The sequence below is a fragment of the Dryobates pubescens genome, chromosome 5 (genome assembly GCF_014839835.1).
Source record: "Dryobates pubescens isolate bDryPub1 chromosome 5, bDryPub1.pri, whole genome shotgun sequence".
NCBI classification, from domain to species: Eukaryota; Metazoa; Chordata; class Aves; order Piciformes; family Picidae; genus Dryobates; species Dryobates pubescens.
Window position 1 is genome coordinate 20,076,732 of NC_071616.1, and position 24,142 is coordinate 20,100,873.

At 44.2% G+C, this 24,142-nt stretch overlaps 1 protein-coding gene across 1 annotated transcript in view; it reads left to right on the plus strand.

Moving 5' to 3' along the window:
- Nucleotides 1-6,920: 6,920 nt before the first annotated feature.
- The window catches only part of SYNE2 (spectrin repeat containing nuclear envelope protein 2), a 188,276-nt gene continuing 171,054 nt past the window's right edge, over nucleotides 6,921-24,142 (plus strand). Inside the window, exon 1 of the mRNA XM_054161733.1 lies at nucleotides 6,921-7,005. The gene's annotated coding sequence lies outside the window, so the exon portion shown is untranslated. The remainder of the gene's footprint in view (nucleotides 7,006-24,142) is intronic.

Consider the following 24,142-nt stretch of genomic DNA (forward strand, 5'->3'; position numbering starts at 1 on the left):
AAGCTAGTGACCAGGAGAAACTGGAAAATAATAAAGGTAATGAAAAGGTAATTGAATCCCTTGCCCCAAAGTGTGTTTTAAATCTCATCTGTTTTTCAGGCTTGTCCATAAATATGCATAATTCTGCATCTTTAATTGAAATACGTATTCAGCTTGGCTCTTTTTCTGCTGACAGCCCAGTGGAGTTACACTGTTATGATTATTTAGTGGCATTTACTCTGTGATCCTGCTAAGACATCTGAGCCATGCCCTAAGATTATAGAAACCTGGAAGCAAAAAAGATTCCCATCTCAAGAGCTGAAATCCAATCATAAATGTTACAGTAAAAAGAAAACCTTCTAGTCTTTACATGTGTATGAAAATATCAGCATAATCAGGAACCCACATCTAATGGAAATGCTCAGGAAGCAGAGACCTTATTCCCTCAGTCCTTCTTGCAGATCTCAGCCAACTGAGTCATCAGTGAAGAAACAATTATTTTAGTGGGATTCCTAAATAGCCCCCTATACAGGTCTCATCCCAAGTCAGAGCAGTATATGGAGTAGGGCAGTATCCAGGCAGGCTCATGTTTGCCTGAGCTTTAATCCCCTTGAAGACAAAATCCTGAACTTGAATGCATGGAAAATTGCTGTTGCTAATCTTATTTCGCAGGAAAACAGCCAACATCTGGCAAGGTACAGGCTTTTAGCTTCTGACTTAGGAGAAACCTTGTATGCATGTAGACTTCACTGGCTGGTAAAGTTTCTAGGTTTGTATTATTTCCTTTAACATTTTGAAGATAGAATAGCAGTCCAAATGCCCCTTTTCCGCGTTATGTATCACAACACATCATCAGCAGAGTAGTAGACATTTAATAGGCCATAAAACCAGAATGGGCTTAATCCTCTTCTCACCCTAGATTTACATTTGTGTGATTGTTAGTGAAGTTTGCAGTAAAGATGTTGACAGAGCTGAGGGCTGGCTGGGGCCCAAGGGCACTGATTTTTAGAGGTGGTGATCAGGATTACTAAATCCTGCTTCCAAAGAAGCCTTAGCCCCACTTCCCACACTTGAGACCTTTTTTGTTCTCTGTTGAATCATGTCTGAAAACAGGCTGTAGCCACCCATACATGTCAGTGTTGCAGTGGAAGCAGAGGCAAATCAAACTGCTGCTGCCTGAGTGCTGTTCAAGGGTGGTGTTCCCCAAAGACAGAGGTGTGAGGAGGGTGCTTGGTATAGTATGAGTGGGAGGCAAGCACTGACATTTTTTCTGCAGTCCTCAGCCCAGTTGTGTTCTAGAAATATCAAGACCTGCAACTATGGGGAAAGGGCCTGTTCCTGGAAGTGGCAAGGAAGGGAAAAGCTGTCAGGAGAGTAAAACAGTTGCAGCTCAGAGTGAAACTACTTCAGGTCTCATGTGAGCCTCAGAGCAGGAGACCATCAAACAAATAGTGCTTAAGCCCTTGGGTGCCTTCCACAGCACTGTTTTGCTTACAAACACCTGGAGCTTGCAGGTGGCCCGCTGGAGATACTTTGGAAATTAACTGCTTGGCTAGCCATTGTTATTTCCTCCTCCTACTGCAGGGTCCTGAATCCAGACCTGGCATTTGACCACTGCACTGTGTTTCTCCAGCCTCTGCTACAGTCTGATGAACACGGTGTTTCATGACAGGTTTCTCTCACTCAGCTTCTGAAACTAAGAGCCACAACTGAGATGCCAAACTGCTGGTGGGAGGCCAGGTACTGTGGAGACAGCATGGAGCATGAGGGTAAAGCTGATAGGATCAGCGTGGTTTTGGTAGCAGGCTTATTACAGTGCTTGTACAAATACACTGCAGCACAAGTGCTGCGATAGTCTAAGGACAGAATAGATAATATTTTTTATTAGATGAACTAATGTAAGTAAAAGAAAAAAAAAACACAGCTGGATAAAATGTTGGGTTTAAGATAAGGGAATTCTGAGTCCAAAACCTTGACTGTGTATACTAATATGATCAGGTCAAGGTTTTAGAGAGCATTGAGACCTTGACCTAGTCTTATCTGGAGTCAGACTCCCAACACAGTCTCCTAAGCTCACTAAGTCCATCAGGAATGCAGTGCTTCAAGTGGGATCCAAAAAGGCATTTAAGCAGATGAAGCAGGACTTGAACATGCCAGATGTACTTCAGTAAAAACCTGTGATCCACCTGACTCCACTCAGCTGGTATTAAGGACGAGGGGTGCTCAGCTCTGAATTTTAATTTCAGGGTGGAACCTTAAGTTACATCTCTGTGTAATAAACTCACCTTGTTTGGAGCTAAGAAGAATAGAATAGAATAGAATAGAATAGAATAGAATAGAATAGAATAGAATAGAATAGAATAGAATAGAATAGAATAGAATAGAATAGACCAGGTTGGAAGAGACCTTCAAGATCATCGTGTCCAACCTATCATCCAACACCACCTAATCAACTAAACCATGCAACCAAGCATCCTGTCAAGCCTCACCCTGAACACCCCCAGCAACAGCGACCCCACCACCTCCTCAGGCAGCCCATTCCAATGGGCAATCACTCTCTCTGTGTAAAAGCTGGCACACTTTGGGAGAATTGAAAACAGACTGGAAACCTGCATTGATGCACAACACCTGGATTATAACTGGAGCAAAATGAGCCCTGCTCAGTTCAGTTTGCAGGTTCCTGTGCTCAGGAGACTAAGCTGGGTTGTGTTTCTGTATGAGTGAGTCCAGTTCCTCTGCTCTGAAAAATTTTGGAGTCCACAATAAACGGCATGTTCAGCATTGGTTACTTTAAGGCAACTACCCTCTTGAAACACCTCACTCAGGCAGTGCAGTATAGCAAGATCCAAGTGCATGCTGCGGGCTCCGGGCTGCTGCTATAAGGTTCAGGCACTAATTTCTAAGAGTAGAAATCTTCAGTTTGTTTTCTCTTTAGCTATGAACCATAATTCACAGGAAAAACAGGGTAAAAAGGGAACTGGAGAAAATGTGAGGATATTTACTTTGAGAAGTATAGCTTTATTAATTATGAACCTATTCCAGGAGATTTCCTACAGATTTGCCATGACTTCAGTGTTACTAACCTGCTTTCCTCTTTAAAGCTGTGCTTCTCTGTCCTTGAATTAGCTGGTGACCTAACAAGGCATTTAAGCATGTGCAACTTAACCATTGCAATGTTTCCACTGACTTCAGCGGAACAGTCAGGTGTTAGAGCGTCCATGCCTAAGTGGTCTGCTAGATTGCTGTCTTACACGCTGGGGACCGTGTCATACATAAATGTTCAGATTAAATGGGAGGAGAAAAGGAAACATTTTTAACATTATTGCAGTCAGATTTCCTTTTATGTTTTGCAGAGGAAAATAGTATGCAAATACTGCACGTGCCTACACAGTTTCAACCTGTCTTTCCTCTTTTTTGATCTTCCTAATTCTGACAAACAAGTTACCCATGATTGCTGAAGAAAAACTCTCCCTGAGGGTTTGAGCCATGCACATTTTTTTGAGGGGCGATGTGGATTTAGGCAGACCCCAGTTCCCCTGCATCTGGCCGTACCTTACCACTTCAATGCTCTTCCTCCAGTTGCACCTCGGTAGAGACGAGGTGAATCATGCTTGGGAACTGAGCCAGGTAAAAATAACCAATGAGGAGGTGCTGCTTTTTTAAGGCACTCTCCTGGTCTGTTTAACAACACAACAGCACAAAGAGCTGCACCAGCACAACGGAGGGAGTGTAACCCGACCCCTCCGTCAAAGCTCTGCCACCCAAAATGATGTCTGCAAAACTGTAGCCTTATTTCTTCAGTGTTGCTGTGCCAGCAAGGTGGAAGGCAGGAAAATCCAAAAGTGAGTTTCTAGTCTCACCCCTCCCTTCCCTTTCCCCGTCCCTCTTTCCTGCGATGGATGGGGTCAGTAGAGAGCGGCTGAGCACTGAAGCTGACGTTTCTGGCATGGTCTTGATCCCTTGTTCTCTTGCTGTATCATCCTGTTCCCAGCTCTGGTTTGTGCTGTATGTTCCCATCTCTGTGCTGGATCCTGCTGCCCTCTCAGTCGACATACCTCTTTGTTTGTCCATACTGCAATTAAATCCGGGGAACAAACCAGCTGAAAACAAAGTAGTATTCTTCTGGAATGATTTTAATGTCTCCCATCTCTAGCACTCACACTGTGCCTGCATGGCACAGGGGGTTGCACTCTGGGGAAGAGGGCCACCAGGCCAAAGGTTTGTTCTGACAGACTACAGAGCAAACATGACTTGGACTATTCAAACAAACGCGGTGTATGCAGCCATCATTATCCTTCAGAGTTAACACTCTATCCAGTGGACTTGGGGCATTTGATCTCCCTCCATTGCTGAAACCCAGTTGTACAAATTCTGAATTATAGAAGGAATGTCCTACCATGGAGCTCATGCTGTTTATCCACATGCAACATACAAGTGTAAAATATCTGAATGCTTTGTACAAGACACATGATGCAGCACCCAGCTCTGTAAGTTTGCTGTTTGGGGTGGTGTGGGAAGACTGGGGCAAGACACACCAAACTGATCACACACTCATTCAGAAGGCACACAGGAATTGTGAGGGCATCTCACCCCCACCGTAGTTACCTTCACCATTGCTGGTTGCAGCCTGCAGTACTGCTCTGCAGGTCTTTTCCCCAGTGTCCTGTACATCCATCCAGGCAGCTCATTCTGGACACCCATGAGCACTAGGTGAGAGACCTGCTCACACAGCTTCTGATCCATAGCAGTCACTTGCTAGCCTCTCCGGCAGCACCCATACACCCATCAAAGCACGAGTCCAAGACAGGGCTTTAGCAGCTCCTAGCTGTGTATAAAAAAGAGAGATGAACTTTTTTTCAGTGTCAAGCTGTACTGAGTAATCAACAGTCAGTTGGATACAAAGTAGGCATATATGACTTAATGCTACCCTTGGGTCTCACACATTTTTTAATGGCATTACTATTTAATTACTCACATTATGCCTGTCCAATGATACCATTTAGTGTTAGTATTACAGAGTGTTGTATGTTCTAGTTAGGAAATGCATAAACTAAGTGAAAACAAGCACCTTGAGTGCTTGAGTTTGACAAAGTCTGTCAAGTGCCTGCAGTGCTGTGTATGCTCAGATGAAGAGCTCTGTGATTAGCCAGCAAGATGAGCATGGAGCAACAATGCAAGCTTGTGTTCTCCAGGGCACAAAAGGTGAGGACTACAAGAGACTTCTGCTGAATTTGATGGTGTGTGTAAAAGTATCAAAAAGGGACTTGAAGTAATAGAGCTCGACTTTGATATTGCGTCTTCTTCTCTTCTTTCTTAATAAATACAAGACTGAAATCTGGCAGTAAATCAGTCAGAAATGCTTGTTACACTTTGAAGACATGGGTTAGAGCAGCCATAACGCAGAAGTTAGGAAACTACAATGCAACTGAATTGCTTTCAACTGTGTCCATGGAGTAGCAAAGACAATAGCATCACTATACAAACACTAATTTATCCTCAATAAAACAAGTACAGAAGTACACAAAGAGCATTCACTGGTTGATTTGTTGCGAGGACAGCATGAGCTGAGCAGATGTTTGCCAAGACAGGGCAGTCAGGTTGCAACCAGCTTTGACTGGTGCTTCTGCAAGACATCACATTCTCAGAATATACCTGAAATAGCGCTCAAAAAGGTGCAGGGTTCACTTTTGCTTGGAAAAGAAAAAAATTTCTTACAGAAAATCAGGACCCCAAATCTGGTAGTTTGTTTAGACACATCTGGGTGTATCAATAGAAGCTTGAGTAAGTGAGTACTTTGTAGCCTTCAAACACAAGACTTCGCTTATTTCGTTTTTGAAGTTGGTTGATGTTTTATCAGCACAGATTGGGGAGAAACTCAATATGTCAACACTGGCAGGAAGTGGTCTTCAGAAAGTTACACTTTTATTTGGATAGCTGGCGGACCTCTGGGTGAGCAAAACAAACCACAATCACAATATTTATATCCTCTTGCTTTGTGAAGTTTCTAGCCAAAAGCTATCCAGCATCAAATGCTACAAACATAAGGAAATCCTTCCTGTTCTTCATCCAACCCCCCTCATCGGAAGTTCTAAAAAAAAACCCCACAACAACTCAATTTGCTCCATGTTCATGTAAGTGGCCCCCAGTTATCCTTTCAGTGTTCTGGCTGGGCAAAAAGACAGGTGATGCTGTCCCTGGGGCTGAGGAAAGAGCTTGGACCTGGAAGAGAGGGGAAGATGGCTCATGCCTGGGATCTGTGTGTGAGGCAAAGAGAACGCAGCTCGGGGAGGGTTGTGGAGGATGTGCAGAAACTGGAAAGGTCTGCAGTTTTTGTCCACTTGTATCAGTGATCTTCGTCATTCGATTTGGGAATGCTGCAGACATGTGACACCACAAAAGTATTTTATTTCTATCAGCTGTGTCCCCAAATCTTCCCAGACCAGAAAACCGTGCTTATATCAAGTAGATATTCCAGAACAACCCTTCATCCAAAGCCCATGGGCAAACACAGAGCTTGTGGCCTGGCGGGGCCGTCTCCAAGCTCTGGAATGATCAACACCGTATCTATTAGTCCTGGGAGGGAAAACACTGGGAAACCCCAAGCACGAAAACGATGCCTGGGAGGAGCAGGGGACCGTCCCCTCGACTCTTGCCGGGGCATCTCACAACACACGCACAGCTGCGCGTTAGCCTGGGAGAAGCTGAGACAGGGACCCACCGTGTGCGGCCGGCAGTGTGCTAAGCTGTGCGGGCAGACCCGGCTGCGGGAGACGGAAGCCGCTCCGCCCGAGGAGGTCCCCCCCGACCCCCGGCAGGCCGGGCTCTCCCGCCGCGGCTGGAGGAGGAGGAGCCCCGGCCGGGCCGGGCTGTGGCCGCGCCGCCTTCCTGCCGGCGGGTGGGGAACGCGCTCGCTTGCTGGCAGCGGCCGGGGCGGGGAGCGGCCGGTCCCTCCTCCTCCTCCTCCTCCCACCCTCCCCGGCGCCGCCACTACCCGCGCCCGCTGCCGATGCCGGGACTGCGCCCTCGGTGAGTCTGCCCCGCCGGGAGCCGCCCGCGGGAAGTTGGGCCCGGCCCGACCCAGTCCCAGCCCCGCCGCCCCCGGCCCGCCGGTGCCGCAGCCCCGCCCGGCTCCGCGCCGCTCCGCTCCTCCGCCGCGGCGGTACCTGCCGCTCTTTGTTCCCCGCCGCCGCTGCCGCCTTTGTTCCCTCGGTGCCGGCTTCACCTTCGGCACCGCCCGCGCCCCCGTGGGACGCAGCTGCATGGGGGGCACGGAGAGACCTCGGTCCTACAACTGTTCTCCCCCTCTCCCGGACCAGGTCCACCTCCTCTACCAACCCTTTTGCCGAGCAATGGGGGAAAACACAACTGCGGGGCAGCAGCGGGAGTTCACTCTGCGGAGCTCGACGGAGCACCGAGCTGGGTGTTGTGGGAACTCCCGCCTCCGCCGGGCCCTGCTGATGTCCGGCCGGGAGAGTTTTCCCGACTGGAAGCCTGAGCCAGTTCCTTTTGGGGCGGTGGGGAGGGCCTCCAGGGAGAGGGAGCACGCAGTGGGGGAGTGCAGGTGGACAGCATTTCCCGGCGACTCCTCGTCTTGCCAGGGCTGCCCTCGTTATCGCTTAGGAAGTCGTTAAGTCTTGGGTTAGAGGTTTGGAAACTGACAGTGGGTAGAGATTTAGACAGAAGTCTCAGCAGAGGGAAAAGCAATAACTACTTTGCTGAAGGGTTGCAGGAGGTTCCGGCACTTCTTCAGTTCTATTATCAGTGCCAGGTCTCTGCTGCTGCTGCTGCCCCGGATAAAACACTGCCTGCTGAGAGCTCGCACTTTCTGTACTTCCCACTATACACGGGCTCCTTTCTCTTCCCTGCCTTGCATGCCATCCTCCCTCCCGCCTTCTCTGCCTCCCTCCCATCTTTCAAGGACTCCTGGCAGCCTCTTGTCTCCTCTTGGAGCTGTTACGGATCTGTGTTACTGAGACCCATGGGATGTATTATGTGGGGCTTTCGGTCTGTAACTTGGTGCTGATTTGTGTCAGCTGCTGCCTGTGTGTGGCTTGAAGGGAAGGCTCTCTGTCCTCCTTTCACCCCCAAGACTGAAGCCAGGTTCTGTTAATTCTCCGACCACCCAAACACTTGTTCATCTTCTCTATTTGGCCAGGGAACTGCTGGAGGAATTGGGAGATAGAGCAGGTGCACACTCATTCAGTTACAAAATGTGCAGAGAAAAAACTTTGAGTAAGTTTGTTTGAGAGTTTCTTAGCTGTTTGTCACTGTTTGTCGACCGCTGACTGTGTGTTCCTTATGCCTCTGCTTGCCTTTTTCAGGGTGCTTTGTGTCCCATCTATCTTCTTTTGCTCTTCCCATTATTCCCATGTTTTCCTCCATCTAAGTTTTCAGGGTGATCTCGTCACAGGACAGACAGACAAAGATGTAAGTGCCATGTGCAGGATCTTGGATCGTTGCTGGGACGGTTGACCAAGCTAACCGAATCAGAGCTTTGTGGGTGTGTCTGTTTATAACTCTTTGAAATGCAGTGCCTGCAGAAGGGACACTGGTAGCCTCCAGCACCTGGCTGAGTCATGGGCTTTGGCCTCTTCTGGGGTGGCTTTACAGCTCCAGGAAGGAGCACAATGGTGACTGTTAGTACCGCCTCCAGCCCACGGACACACACACAACCACTCACGTTGAAATCAGGGCAGCCTAAATAATTTATTTCCAAAGCAATAGAAGGTCTGTCGTAGTGGGGGATGAGCATGGCGGTGGGGGGTGGGTGGAAGTCCCAGCATCTGCGAGTGATGGCAGTGGGTACAAGTTGAAGCAGAGAGGGGTGGGCTGTGACATACAGGAGTTTGAAGGGGTAGTTAAAAATCAGTGGTAACTGTAGTTAAAGCATCACCCTGTATAATGTGTGGCATGGCAAGGTTTGGGCCCCCCCATTGTGCAACATGCTGTACACACACATATTCAGAAGTGTATAAATGAAGTTTGTTCCTCCTTTTTTTCTTAATGAAGGGTAATCACAGAATGATAGGAATTGGAAGGAACCTCTGAAGATCATCTAGTCCAACCTCCACCAGAGCAGGTTTACTTAGAGCAGGTTGCACAGGACAGTATCCAGGCAGGTTTGGAATGACTCCTGAGATGAAGACTCCAACACATGGACCTCCTGTTCCAGTTTAATGAGTGATAGATGCCTTTTAACTCTAGGTCCTTAATTTAAATAGTTCTTTACAGTAACTTCAGGAAACTGTACTTTAAGTGTCATTGATGTAATTCTATATATCATCATGATGGTTTAAGAAGGGCACAGATACTTTCTTTTCCTCCAATAAAATCTGATGGAATGTTCATTAAAACAAATGAGAACTTTGTTTGTGTCAGTAGCACAGGGGCAGTCCCATAGTGTGATAGCAATTTTTTATTTATTAGACAGGCAGAGATTTTGAGCACAGACACAATGAAGTAATTCAAGAAGCAGCATGCATTACTGGCTTGTGATCTAATAGGTTGAAAATGCTTTATCTCCTGGATCGTGAAGTTTTATGGCATAAGGGAAAGTAACAAAAGAAAAAAATCTTTACTATTTGTTCCTTTGCAGTTTTCAACTGTGAGTTTTGTTACTTCTTCTGATAGGCTTTTGGGTGAAGTTGCTTCTTGTTGCAGGAGAAAAATGTTTTGCTTCAGGGGGAGAAATGGACCACAGTTTAGCCTTTTTACTGAGTTCATTCTAAGTGTTATAAAACCCCTTTACCAGTAATTAATTCCATAAGCAGTGAATTTAGCTCTGCTCAGTTTCCTCACTGCCTAAATATATAAATGAATTAAAGAAAAAATCCCCACGAGAGCACAAAGAAGCACAGCTCAGAAGATCAGGTATAAAGAGCTTCATTCATTTTGGTTTATCAGTAGTACAGGGATATGCTCTTACTCCATGAATCATCCCCTGACATCTGTTTGCAGTGCCATTTTCTTAGCAACTGCAGCTCTGTTTTAGACCTGTACTCTCAATGGCTGGGTTTGTGTGGAGGGCTGTGAGGAGGTGATCCAGACTCTTCCTAGAGAAGCTGTGCCTTTCAGCCTATTTACCCAATTCCTTTTCTTCCCTGGGGCCCAATAAACACTGGCTTTAAAAGTCTACCAGATGCGATGCTTTTTGTGTGTATGTGCAGAGAGATTCTTATCTGTTGCTTACCACAACTGAAGTGTTCCCCCAATATGATCTGGCAGCGTGGGAGAACACCTATTAAGTTGTGTTTCTCCTGTTGAAGGAATGAGCTGTATGTGCCACCATGCTTACTCCAGCTTTCCTGTGGTTTATTTTGAACTGTCAGGACTTTTAGATGTGTGAGAGGATGTGGCCTTGGAGAAGAGCTGGAAATGTAGACAGTGATGGCAGGGACCCATTCCTAGCAACATGCCTGTTAGAACAGGTAGTCAGCTTACGTGGTAGGATTATATATGTGGAGTGCTGTATGAGTAACGCTTCGAGGCTGGATCTATAAGCTGTGATTAAAGTGAAGGTGATATTTCATACACCTTTCCCCTAACCTTACTTTGCCTGAGTTTCATCCCTGGCTGGTGTGGGTAGAAGACTCCTGTAACTGTGACAAAGACGGCTACCTAGCCACTGGGAGACCAAGCTGATCTGATTTTTGCTGACTGTGCTCAGTGGTGGGAATTGAGACCTGCCTTGGTTTTGGGAGAGTTTTCTACTTCAGCTGATGTGGCTGAATTGGTCTTGAGTGTAAATATATGTGTGTGGGTACATCTATGCTAAGGGACAGGCTACATTCACCACACTCAGGTGCAGACATACAGCTTCCCTTGGAGGAGCAGGACATTATACCTACTTGGTTATAAATCAAAAAAATACAGTGTCTGTACCCCACAGGATTTGACTGCCTACCCATCCTGAACTGACTTGCACCCTGTGTAAATGAAGGGCATCAGCAACAAGTAGTCATCGTGAAGGCTAAACTTATTTGGGCTTGGGATAGTGCCAGGATGGGCAATGTCTGGAGCATTTTGTCTGCAAAGGGATTGCAGAGTGGCGATGAGAAGGCTAAACAGTGTCTCCACGTAACCAGCCAACTTCCTGCAACCTTTACTGTTTGCACACAAGTCCCAGCATTAGGAGGATACAAAGTAGACAACCTCTGTATATCACCTAAATCAGTCTTCGCAGGCAGAGATGAAGCAAATTGCTTCTGTGGAGTTGGTAAAGGTCCAGGACTAGGACAGAAGATGGAGGGAATGGGGAAAAAACTTCTATTTAGCTCAGCTGTGTCCCAGGAAAGGAGCAGAAAGCTGTACTGGGGAAAAGGGCTGGTGCTGAACAGGCTGTTATCTCCTCAGAGGAGGGGAAATGGGGCAGAGCTCTGTCTCTGGGTTTAACTTCAGTCTCTGGTTTCTTGTTAGGAGGCATATTTGCTTTCTAACCTTCCTGTAGCCTGCTGATAAGTCCAAGCACAATGCAGATGCACAGATTGGCTCAAGACGTTGTTTTTTTAAGGAATTGCTAGTCCTGATAGCAACAGTGCTGTTTGTGGCTGGTGATGGGGAAGAGGAGAAAAGAATAGTGTTAGTTATTTGAACTTGAAGACTTGGGCTGAAAGTTCTATTGGAGGAAATGACAATTAAGATGGAAAACAAAGCACTTGTAATTACTCCTGTGGAAGTGTAGGGAGGAGGCAGAAATGTGGGGTTTATAAGGAAAAGTTTTGCTTATTGAATCTTTTGGCTTGTTGGTTGCCAGGAGAAAGACAAGAAGCTGGTGGATGATGCAGTGAAAGGGTGAGGCAGAGAAGGAAATGAATATGTTGCTGAACATGCCTTGTTGGTCTCCAGCAAACCAGCACTGTACAGCTACCCACAAAGTGGCTGTAAAGATACTTCAGAAATGATTTAGTTCAGTTTGCATTAGTGAGACCTGTTTTGTGTTGGATTGTTTTTTGCTGTTAATAACCACCTAAATGATGAAAGTTGCCCCCAAAGCAGCATGTCCTGCTTCTTGGAGGCTATCATGAACAATATAAAGCTTTGATTGCTGGACTATTTGATGAAAGCTTCAAGTTAAATGACTAAATGAAGCTCTTCCAGCGAAGACAAGTGCTCTTGGTGCAGATGGTTGCATACTGTCTAGGTGAAGGTATTGTCAAGGAAGGGAAGCACAGAGGGCTTGCACAATGTGTCTTTGGTGGAGACTCTCTCAAGTGTAAACTGACGGTGATGATTCTTTGCTTACTTCTTTTCTTCCAACTTAAAAGGGTAAGATTCATCTTGCCGAGCTACAACACAGATATGTGCATGAGAGGCAGTTGTCCAGCCTCCTTTCATAGTCAATAGAGAAGAGCAAGCTCTTTTGGACACATGATTCATCCACACTGCATTAGACATCTAAAAATACTTTGGACAAACTACCCTAAAAGTGCCTGTTTCTCTCCACTGTTTCTGCAGAGTTCAAACAATGAATGCACATGAAGGCATCTTTCTTGTAGCTGTTCAGTGTCAGGACAGCTGAATCTTGGCCAAAGTGTCTCATTTCCCAGCAGAGATTCTGGGAGGGCTCCCAGTGAGTTAATTTCTACCCGACTTGGCATCTGTGTAGCTTGTGCAGTGTAAGGCAGTGCCTGGAGCACTTTACCTGAGATTGCAGAGCAGACAGCAATGACCAGTTCAAAGTCTTCCTCCTCCTCTAGTCAGTCATTGCATTCAGAAAAGCTACGGGTTGGACCAATAGTGCCAGACAATCTTCTGCTATAAATAAGAGGCCTAAGGGCATTTACAAAGTGGCTTTTTCAAGGCTGCACATTAAGTTAGTGGCAGAGGTGGAAGCAATGTGGATGACTACAGGCTTTCAGAGGTGTGTTTCTTTCCCTTCCATTGCTCCCCACAGCTGCCTTGCAGTCTGCTTCTGTCCGGGGGGCAAGACCAGCTGCCTAGTGCTTGGCGGTGTACAGCACCTGTTAGCTTCCTGTTGGTGAAAACATTTTGCAAAATTATATAGGCTGTCACTCATCTTTTGTTCCCTGTGTTTTAGCTTCAGAAATCCATAATTCAGGGACATAGTTGAATTATTGTCTGTCTGCTGGGCTGGTGTGGGTGATTCTACGTGTGCTTTTCTTCTGCAGCAAATGGCTAAACCTTGAAGGAGTAAATGTGCTTTACTTCAGGCTTGCAGTGACCTAAGATCATGTGTGATTATTAAGTGGTGTTCTGATGATCTGCAGAAACTTTAAACTGACATATCTAACACATGCAATGCATATTTAAATGCCAGGCTCCAGGAGCTTTGGAGCTGCACAGAAAGTTGTGATTTGGTCTCCTCTGAGGTGTCGCTGGTGTGTTATTTAGTGTATTGGAAAGAAAATAATCCTGGTCTTCTGGAAAAAGGCCACACTTACCTGCATGGGTAAATCAGGTATGATAGGGGTAAAATTTCTGCTATGTGAACAAGTTTACAGCAGAAAGTCTTCCTTTGTGAAGTGAGCTGATTGTGTAGAGGGAGAATTTGTTGAAGGAGTTTGCTTGTGCAGCAGAGATAGGAAGTAGAGGCACATAACAAGTGTTAAATGGATCCTGTGCACTTCTGATCTCAGAAAAACACCAGAGTGTTTTCCTATCTTTCTTAATAGGTGAGAAAGAATATGATAGCTGTGAAATGGAATGTCCTGTCTGAGCCAGGGTTCGATTCATAAAGTTCTGCTTAGGGGTGAACTCAAAGAGGTGAAACAAATTAATTTGATACCAGAGAGAACAACTGAGGAGAGGAGGGAAAGAGCAAACTATTTAATAAGAGCTGGGAGAAAAGCCAATCTCCAAAAATAAACATTGAAGATCAATTCCAGGTATTTCCTAGTATTGTCATCTTGCTTTATCAGCCAGTTGGACTGTAAGAAGTGGTTTTGCAGTTAGCAGACTGATAGGTTTAGGGTTGTTTGGGGTTTGTTTTTAAAGAAAAGGAAAAAAAGTGCCTAATGGCTTGTTCACAGAGTTAGGCAGAACTGGGTGGGATGTCAGTGATGAAATACCCCTGGGAAGGAGAAAGCAGAGCTTGTTATTGTAACAGGGAAGCAAGAGCAACTTTGTTTCAGAGGAGTGAAAAATCTGAATTTTCTTTGTAGTTGTCTATCCAGAGCAGCTCAGCAGCTGCTGTGGGGGAGGAAGCAGATATTTCTGCAACACAGGTATGAGCAAATGCTATTCCTGACGAGCAGTTGTGCCTTGCTAGTGCTGCAGTTAGTCTTGGAATGGCTTTACAGATATACTTTGTGAATGAAAACTTCATCTTTGAAAGGCTTGAAGGTGACTCTGAACATGTTTCTTCTTGCAAAGATTCCCAGAAAAGCCAGTCCAGGAGTTTACTGTAGCAAAAGCCAGTGTGTGGATTATAAGGAAATTGATGCATATCCTGTTCAAGAGCTGGTGTTGGCAGTCACACGCCATCTCCTTGCTGGAGAGATGTGTCTCTGCACACTGTACAGAAACATGTCCCAGTGGGCTGGAGTTGGCTCAGGTGGCCAGCATGGCTCTCAGCTTACCTCACCTGCTTAGCTGTGGCATTGCTGTGGCTGCCTGGCCCAGGAGAGAACGGTGTGGCAGCTCTCTTTACGCAATATGCATTCTCTGTTGCTTGACTGAACTTGTCTATAAGTAACATTTATGTTAGTAGTATTGGTGCCTTTCAGCGAGGAAGATGCACAGGGCTCACAGGCATTTGTCCTGTTTTGTCTCCCTTGTAAGAAATCTCAGTTTTGAAAGAAACCAGCCTGGACAGCTCTGTGGTTTGGATGCTGATGAGGAAGGAGTCTGTCATCCTGTATGTACAGAAGGGGAATGTGTGAACTGCACAAGGCATCCTTCTGGAGTCCTTGACTTTGAAATTGCAACTGTATTGGATTTTTGTTTTGTACACTGAGAACAGTTTGTTGTAGAAGGTTCCTGCTTAGCACCAAGTTCTTTCTCTTGGATAGTCCCTATGCAGTTAGGGTGTTTGGTCCTTTCTGGTAAGAATAACAGTGTTTGGTCTGGTTTTCAATGCACACGAGAAGTTATTCTGCAGGTTTGAAATTATGCTATAAGTCAGAGATTTAGGTTTCTGTGTTGTTTGTTGTTGTTTTTGTTGTTTGTGTCCGTGTCCGTCCCATCCGTTCCCCCGCCCCCCCAGCAGGTAATTCTTTGAAAGCAAAGATAAAGGCATTTTACTTGTTTTAAGCAGCAAACAAACTGCTTTACTTAGTGTAGCAGTGCAGAGGCTCTGCTGAATTGCCTGAGTGAAGCACTGGTTTTCTTCTGCAGCATGTAAGAGCCAACACTGTCAAGAGATCCATTTCATGTGTACAAAACTAGCACAGTCATGCAAACATGCAGACAACACTTAGAGAAAGGCTGCTTTGCCCACAAACTTTGAAGTACATGGGACAGAAACTGTAAAACCAACTAAAGAAGACTCTGACTAGGACTCTGGGGACAACTTTCAACTAGGGGAATTATATGGGCATGAAAAACTTGATTTATGGAGAGGTAGTTCCTTCATGTCAGAGTGGAGGTGTGTTAGGGGAAGAGTGCTAGTTTGTGTTGCTGTAGCCTCAATTGGACATGCTTGAGAGAAGCTAATGAATTCACAGCTGCCAGGCAAGGACCCATCATTTAAATAGTAATTTGCCCTTCAAATTTGGCAAGTTTCATTTGTTATTTTCTTGACAAATCTCTCTTCTGTGTTTTCCTTCTGCCTGCATAGAACACCAAGCACTGCTGGAGAGAGCTACTTGCAGTAGATTCCTTTTCCCTGCTATATTTAGTGATCAAAACAAGTTGTTGATCTTTACAGGAATACTGCCAAAGCAGATAGGTTTAGCATGAGACATGCCCTTTCTCTTTTGGCTCCCGAATATGCATTGCATTTCACTTTCCTCCCTTTTCTTGACACCATGAATGTCTCTCTCTGCAGAGGTCTGGTGTGCAAACATTTTGCTGCTACTTCCAGTGATTTTGCTCAGTAAGAACAAGTCTGTGCTTGAGTAAAACTCTCTAGATTGCCTCTATCTTTACCTTGCCCTTTTCTTAATGTCCTTGAAGAGCAGATTACTGCTCTTCAGGAAGACCTTTCTGAACAGGAACAGGCATATTATATGATAAATTAATTGAAAAAGAAATTTAATTGAGGAACTGCAGGCCTTTTATTGCTTAGGCGAGCTTCACTCAACAAAATAGTCTGTTAACCATTTGACTATTGCCTTTATTTGGGGCAAAAGGGGATTAAGAGGGCATGGAATGGAAGCATTTGTATTCCTTCAAAGGCAAAATATTACTAGGAGCCCGATGCTCATTAATATCATGTCATTAATGTGAAGCAGGTGTAGTTATTGTATTCTGTTGTTTTAAATGCCTTTTACCCCATGCAAAGTGGTGCCAGTGTTAACGGGAAGCTGGCTGTGAGTCTCTATTAAAACACTAACCAAATAATTTCAGGTGCAGTCCAGGGGAAAGGCAGAAACATTTGGAAAATAAAATGAAAGAACTTCTTGCAGTGCTTCTTGCTTGGTTAAAGCAGGCAGTGTTGTCTGGTTTGTTCCCCTGGGTGAGCGTTAAGCTCACTCTGATTGCAGGCAATTCCTACCCCCTTCCCTTCTTCTCAATGGTAAAAGCTGACTCTGGCCCAGGATGCACTGAGGAAGGGGTGTGATGAGCTTTGAGGAAAGGGATGAATAACTGTGTGCAGCCCTTCACTTTTATGATGGGAACTGCATGCCTATAGGTCAGAGGTCTGTTTGTGGCCTGCAGCACTGGGGCAGCTGTGGCCGTACTGCACCCTTCCCCTTGTTGAGAAGAAGCCAGGTAGAACATGGCTACTCAGTGCTGTGCCTGACCACCAGCGTTGCCTGAGCCCTCATAGCTGGGGCAAGGATGACCATATAGAGGCAGTTTTCATGTGAAAATGGAGAAGGGCTCTTAAGAGTGAAAGGAAAGCTATTGTCATCTTGTTGCATGCTTTCCTCAACTGAGAGGGTAGGAGGAGGTCGTGTTTATGCACTGGAGGTACAGTACAGATCTTGCACCAGCCTGTGCTTCTCCTGTTGTTCTTATGATAACCTCTCCCTGCAGCCCTGTTATCTGTGGGAAGTGGCCTTGGGGCTGCGGCACTGCTGGGATGCCAGGCAGCAGGGAAGCATGGAACGGCCCCTGCTTTGGAAAGGCTTTTCTGTTTTGGCCTTGCAACAACATCCTGTAAAATGAGAAGGCTTTTTGCACAGAATTGGATGCTTCTAGGCATTGCACATGTAGATTTGGGCTGGAATGGACTTGTGGTCTCTGTTTTGAAGATTGAATCGTCACCCATACTCTTGATTTCGATGGAGCCATGAAGTCACTGTAGTATTTCTGGCTTTTTCCATAGCAGTGTACCCTAGGGTGATCAAGGGGCCCCCAGGCATTTGTTGCTCTTTACATTAACAACTGTGATTTTGAGTTCTGAGCAATTCTTGTTTTTATTAACGATGTGGGAAAACTTGGAAACCAGTTGAAAATAGAATGTTTTCTCCAACCTTAGTAAGTCTGCTTTGATACTACATTTTCCCTTGGGAGTAGCTCATTGTGGGACAGCTTCTTACTCTGAGGGCAAGTAAATGCATCATGCACCTCCACAGGTCTGCTTTTGTCAATATGTGAACAAAAGGTGCAGTTCTGATAAAAAAAACATTTCTCTGTGTGTGTGTGTTAACAACAGCACAGAGTTAATGCAGTTTTCAAACTGTGTAATTGTACCAGGATGATTGATATATTACTACCCCCCAAAAAAAGAAAAGGTCAAGAAAGACACTTTTTTAACCACATTTTAAAATTGATTAAGGCAATGAGAAGACCCATTGTGTTCTGTGGCAGGAAGTATTACTGGTGTGTAAATCAAAGAGAAGCCAGCAACATTTGCTGGCCTTAAAATGTGGTGTGGCTTTTGTATACTCATATGCTTGTCCTGGCATGTTTTCAAAATCTATAAATAGATCACTGGGAAGTCCCTGGATAACAAAAATGTACTGCTGCTGGTTGTCATAAATAAACTAACAATAAACTGACAAGAAATGTCTTGGTGTTGCAGCTCTTACTCTTTAGTGGAGTCCTTACTTGTGCATATAGCTTCAGTGTGTCAGCTCACATGAGGCAAGACTATTTGTGTGGCAATGGGATGCAGCTTTTTTCCCCATCTCTGTACATCTTGCAGATCTAATGATTTCTGGGCTTGGCTCTTCCTGAGCAGAGTTGTTCAGCCTTTCCAAAGCTTTTCCTTTTCCAGTTCCTTCATTTCCAGCTACTGATACCTTAGGGATAGGATAGAATAGAATAGGACTAACCAGGTTGGAAAAGACCTTTGAGATCATCGAGTCCAACCTATCATCCAACACTATGGCCAGGCTTGTTTCAGCATTATCCCAGGTGGTGCAGGGTCTTTCTAATGCCACATGCTGTAATACCACTTAACAGAATACTGCCTGATACCCATCTGACTGTGGTAGGGTATTATGTAGGATCAGAAGGCTATAACCTCTTTTCCCTAATACCTTCAAAGTGGTGGAGGTCTAATGGTAGACCTTTTTTTCCCTCAAGGAAAGTGCAGAGGCTGTGTCATCAGAGACTGTGTCATTATTGCTTACTGGATGATGAAAAATACTTTTCTTCTTCCAGACAGACAGAAGTTGTTAGCTCGTCAAGTTGGGAAGTCAAGGTAGATCTGTCAGTGGTGCTACCCTGAATTTTGCTGCCTGAGGTTCTTGCTTTGAAGGGAAGGGGATCAGTATATTTGCTGTGTAATCCCATTCCAGTTGTGGACATGTATGCAATTTGAGACTGGCTGTAAGAGTACTATGGACAAGCATTTTAAATGTGGAAGGGATGAACTTCAGTTTGCCATAGCACCTTAAGAAAAGAGAGAGTTTTAGTGCAAAGATCTTGGAAAATGTATGCTTTGAATAGATCTTTTCCCTCAGCCCAAACAATGGGTAAAAAATGGTGCAACTCAGTAAATGAAGTGTTGAGAAGAAAGGATGAACGAAGCATGACCGTGTGTGAACTTCTCTGACTTAACAGATGTGAGTACATCAGAGGTGAGGGGAAAAGAAAATATTGTAAAAAAGCAAAAAATTGAACCAACTCATTGATAATTCTTTAGGCCATATTATCATGATTCAGATCCCAACAATTTTAGGGAACCTGTGACTACATTACAAAGTGCTACAGTACCGTCTCAGACTTGCACTTCCAAATGTTGCTGCTTCCCTCTAAAGGCAAAATAACAATTGTTCTGTTAATAACAAAGAAGTAAAAGAGTCTTCAGTCAGTCTGCATTGTGGAGCTCTACTTCCTTTGGACTATTTCACCACAGATAAAAATCTGCCGTTTCTGTTCATGGTGTTGGCTCCACTGAGCACATGAGTAATAATCCGTTGCTAGGAACAGACTTCAGTTTACATGTAGAGGCCTCTATGGAAGGAAAGTCTTACGAGTCCCAAGTGGGTCATAAATAATCAGTGGCACTTCAAAGAAGGAAAAGTAAAAACAAGCATTTGGTGATGCCATGCAAAGATGCCTGTGATTCCTATTGCAACACCAGTGGAGATCATGCAGCCAGCATAATCGGGAAAATATGGGGCATGTGTCTACAAAGGCAAAACCAGTGATGCAGGGATTTATTCACAGTGGGTTATAATATTCACCTTCCTCTAGCTGGGCTTGTTTGCAAAGTGTCTGCTGCTCTCAGCTTTAAGGAGCGCATGCCTGAGCTAATTTGCTGCTGTATGATTTTTCAAGGTTGGCTCATGGAGAGGGATCTGAGAGCACATCTGTGCAGCAGGCAGTGGCACAGTGTAGTGGCATGCAGGAGGTATCTGTAAACTTGGAGGCTGCAAAACGTCTTAGCTGGCACAGTATGGAAATCACACCAACTTGTTTATCTTGCCTCCTAATCAGTGTGCACAGCTGTTTCCTAGAAGTACCCTAAATTAATGGAATATGCATTTTACATTTGAACTGTAGCTACATTGGTTATTTTGAAAGTGGCAGCAGTTTCACTGTAGAGGAACACACTGTATAACTGCAGGGTTTTTTTTTTCATATTTGGAGCAACTGAAAAGGTTTTGCAAATAACCCCTAACTGTAATTTTAAAGCTTTGATATCCTTGCTAATGAATACTCCATCTGAAACTTCTCTCCCACCCCCCCTGAGACAAGTATGTCCTTATAAAGACCCTGTTTAACAAGACCATCTCTTAGGTCCCTTTGGGACTTCAGTCTCACTGGAAATGTGGTAGTTAAATCAGTGGTGTCTGTTGTCATGATAAAATATAAGAAATTATTATTTTCAGATTAGATCCTTGAGATTTCCAGTCTGCTAACTGCTCTTAGGTTTCTCTCTGTCAGGTTGCCTATGTCTGTGTGTTAGTACCCCATACCTTTTTTAAATCTTCTGGCTAATTTCAAATGAATTTGTAAAGGAAGAGAGATTGCAAGGAAGTTATGTTGAAGATAAGTGATAAGACTATGCTGATGTGATTTCTACCTATATGTTCAGGTGCCCATTGTGGGAACAGCTGGAGAGAGAAGGGAAGAAATACTCTAACAATACCCACTAGAGGAGATTGTGGATTTGAGTATTATGACTGCTCTTAGAATAGAATCATAGAATCAACAAGGTTGGAAAAGACCTCTAAGATCATCAAGTCCAACCTGTCACCCAAGACCTCATGACTACTAGACCATGGCACCAATTGCCATGTCCAGTCCCCTCTTGAACACCTCCAGGGACGGTGTCTCCACCACCTCCCTGGGCAGCCCATTTCAATGACTAACAACTCTCTATGAAGAACTTTCTCCTCACCTTGAGCATAAACTTCTCCTGGCACTGCTTGAGACTGTGTCCTCTTGTTCTGGTGCTGATTGCCTGGGAGAAGAAACCAACCTCCTGGCCACAACTACCCTTCAGGTAGTTGTAGTTCCTCTTATCACAGGAAAAGCTTTTGCTGATGATTGAACAATTTGAGCCAGAAGTTGAGCTGAGGTGGTCAAGAATTTACTCCTTTGGAGAACACCAGTGAAAAGCTTTTCTCTTGAGGACATCTATAATGCACCTTTGTTGTGTGCCTTTCCCATGGTGAGGAAAGATGAGCCCACAGAACAGCTCTGGTACAATTCACATAAGTTAATCAACAGGAAACAAATCCCTTGGAAACACGGGCCCAGCATTCTGGACCTCTCTCCTGGGTCTGTGGAACTTCAGGTGTTATTTCACAGGTTATCCCAAGGTATTAGTGGTTAAGCGCTTTCCTGTATTATTGCCAGACTCTCCAGAAAGTAGGAAAGACGAGGTCATTTTCTTCACCTTTGGGTTTCATCCCTGCTGAAAAGGCATCATGTCATTTGAAAGCACTTGATTTCTTTTCCTCACTATGGATAGGTATTTCGTAGTTTTCCAGCCTTTCATGGAAATGAAGGATTTGGCTTAGTTCTGCAGGTTCATTGAGTTGTTACAAAACAAAATAATCGACTTAAATATGAAGTAGAAAAGATGATCATTCCTAATGCCTGTGTAAGGCATTGCTAAGCAATCTTACTGACAAGAGTTTAGACTTCAGAGGCTGATATGATACAGTTACACTTAATATGCTTTATTTGAATGAAACTGGGGAGATGGGAGGGAGGGCAAAGGGTTTTGCATATTGTCCCTATATAATCCCTTCTCAGACAATCTGTATCTTGTAGCTTTTAAAGAATGCTAATCCTTGCAGGTATGTTCTCCAAGTGTGTGTGTATCTGTGCCTCTTCCTTTCAAAGCAGCTGTGGAGTCTGCTGTTGGGTAGGGCGGGAATCAGAGGCAGAAGCAAATGTGTGTGCTGTGTTGGATGATGGACAGAGGGTATTAGGGACATAAAAGCTTTAGCATTTATTTACCTTGTATTAGCTGCATGTTTTTATGTCCCACAGTGTGGGTTTCTTGAGTTGTTTTCTGTGTCTTTAAAAAAAAAATATAAAAAATTAAAAATTCTTTTCCTTTTGGGAAGGAGTCCTTAATTTGACCTTCAAAGAAAACAGAACCATAGGCTTTTCAAAATGTATATGTGTTCTATGATCAAGTGCCGTAATTTAAACTAATTAATTAACTTAATTATAGTTAATGTTTTAAAGTTTAGCATACTTTCTGCCTTAAATGCAGCACAAGCACATAGGCAGTATGTCCTGTGTGTCATAGCTGGCAAGGGGTGGGACAGAGGAGGAGCAGTCACAGAATTGTTTGTTTATGGCACTTCCACTAATGCTGCTTGTGGCTCTTCCACATTTTCTTGTTATTATGGAGGAATTTTAATCCCAAATCTTACTCCCTTTCTCTGGATTATACTCCCAATGATTTTAGCATCATGTAAATGAGGTGAATATGAGTTGGCTCCACCTGTGTCACCATCTCAAATCTGGATGCATTAAAATCAAAAGGATGTGTATGTTTTCACCATTTAGGGGTTTTGTGCTGCTTTTGTGCCCTTTAAAGAAAATCCTTAAACAGCTTAGCTTAAAATAAATAGTAATAATTAAAGAGTACACTCATGTTAAAAAGAGCACCTATGATGTTGAGTGCATGCCATAGACCCACAGGAACAGACATAGTTTTGGAGATGTCATGCCTATAGGTTATGCTGATATGGCAATGATGGGTGTCTACATGTGTGCTTCTAGTCTTATCCTTCTTCCTTTACATGCACACTCAATTTGAGTTAGCTCCATATTCAGACAGTCTGGTTGATTTCTCCCATGGATTTATTGTTGCCAAGTATTTACTGTTTCTTCAGTAACTCTGAAGGTATCCAGCTGGACACTGAAAAATTCGGGGTGGAGAGAATGCAGCTAACTTACTCTATCCTGGGAGCCTGGAGTGTAACCCCAAAGATATTAAGACCATCTAACATATTGCTTTTTTAGTCTTTGTGTTTCCATTGCTTGAGAGAAAAAGGAAGGAGTTTTCCAGGAACTATTTTATTGCCTTGGGCAGTACTGCTGGGATATTTCTTGGTCAGCCTTTGTCCTCACTCAGGTCCTGTGAGGTGTTAGACCTGGCACTTAAAACATTATTTTTATCACTTGTAGCTAACTGTGATTATTTTTTTAATTTGACTTGAGACGTGTACTTCTAGCTTGAGAACAAAGGATTTCTGAGATCTCTCCAGAGTTGGATGTCCAAGTGTCCTTTTATTAAAGGCAACTACCTTATGTTGTCTATTTCTGAACACTTCCAATCTTAAAATTACATCATGCCTTTGTGCCAGTTGTCTGTGTTGAGAGGCTTTGTTAGAACCGGGTATGTAGAAATTTTCTGGTTTCTGTCCTAACCACAAGGCATTACTTATTTATATCATCTTGTTCTTGTGCCTGCCAAAGATCAGGTACTACTTTTTCTTCTGTTTTTGCTGAACTGAGCAAGCCAAATTCTGGGGAAATATTTTTTCCTTTTCTCTGATTATCTAGATAGGTCTCATCTTTACTTGCCCCAGCTAGAACTCGCCTTTCTTGAGTCTAGTGCCTTGAGTTCTAGCTTGGAGTTGTTGGTGACTTGCACAAATGCTGCATACTCACTTTGCTCACTGCAGCAGGTGAAATCGATGCTTTAGCCATGTGAATTAATACTACTTCTCTGGAAAACCAGAGTCAAATGAGCATCATTTTTTACCCTTTGGTTCTTTGCTTGTCATTGGTAAAATGATGTCCTCCAGGGAGAGGGTGGGGTGACTAGATGATCTTTAAATGTCTCTCCCACCTCAAACTATTCTGTGATTCCAAATGTGGGCAGTAACCCCTGATCTCACATAGATGCTGGAGATGTGAATTGATTGATATTTGTGAAGCATTTGAATGCTGGGGTGATGAGAGCCATAGAAAATCTTGTGAGGAACATAATAATCACATCATCAGAGCAGCTCTTGGATAAAGCACAAGGACACACATTGTTCAGGGTGAGGAAAACAAAATATTGAATAGCTCCTCATTAAACACATGCAGAATGAGACAGGGAGTGAGGAAAAATAGTATATAGTAGAGTAAACAAAGGCTGCCTTGTGATTCATATCAGTCAGGGATTGCATGTGAATTTTTCCCTGCATTCTTTAGTGTTGTATTTCCTTACTCATCTATTCAC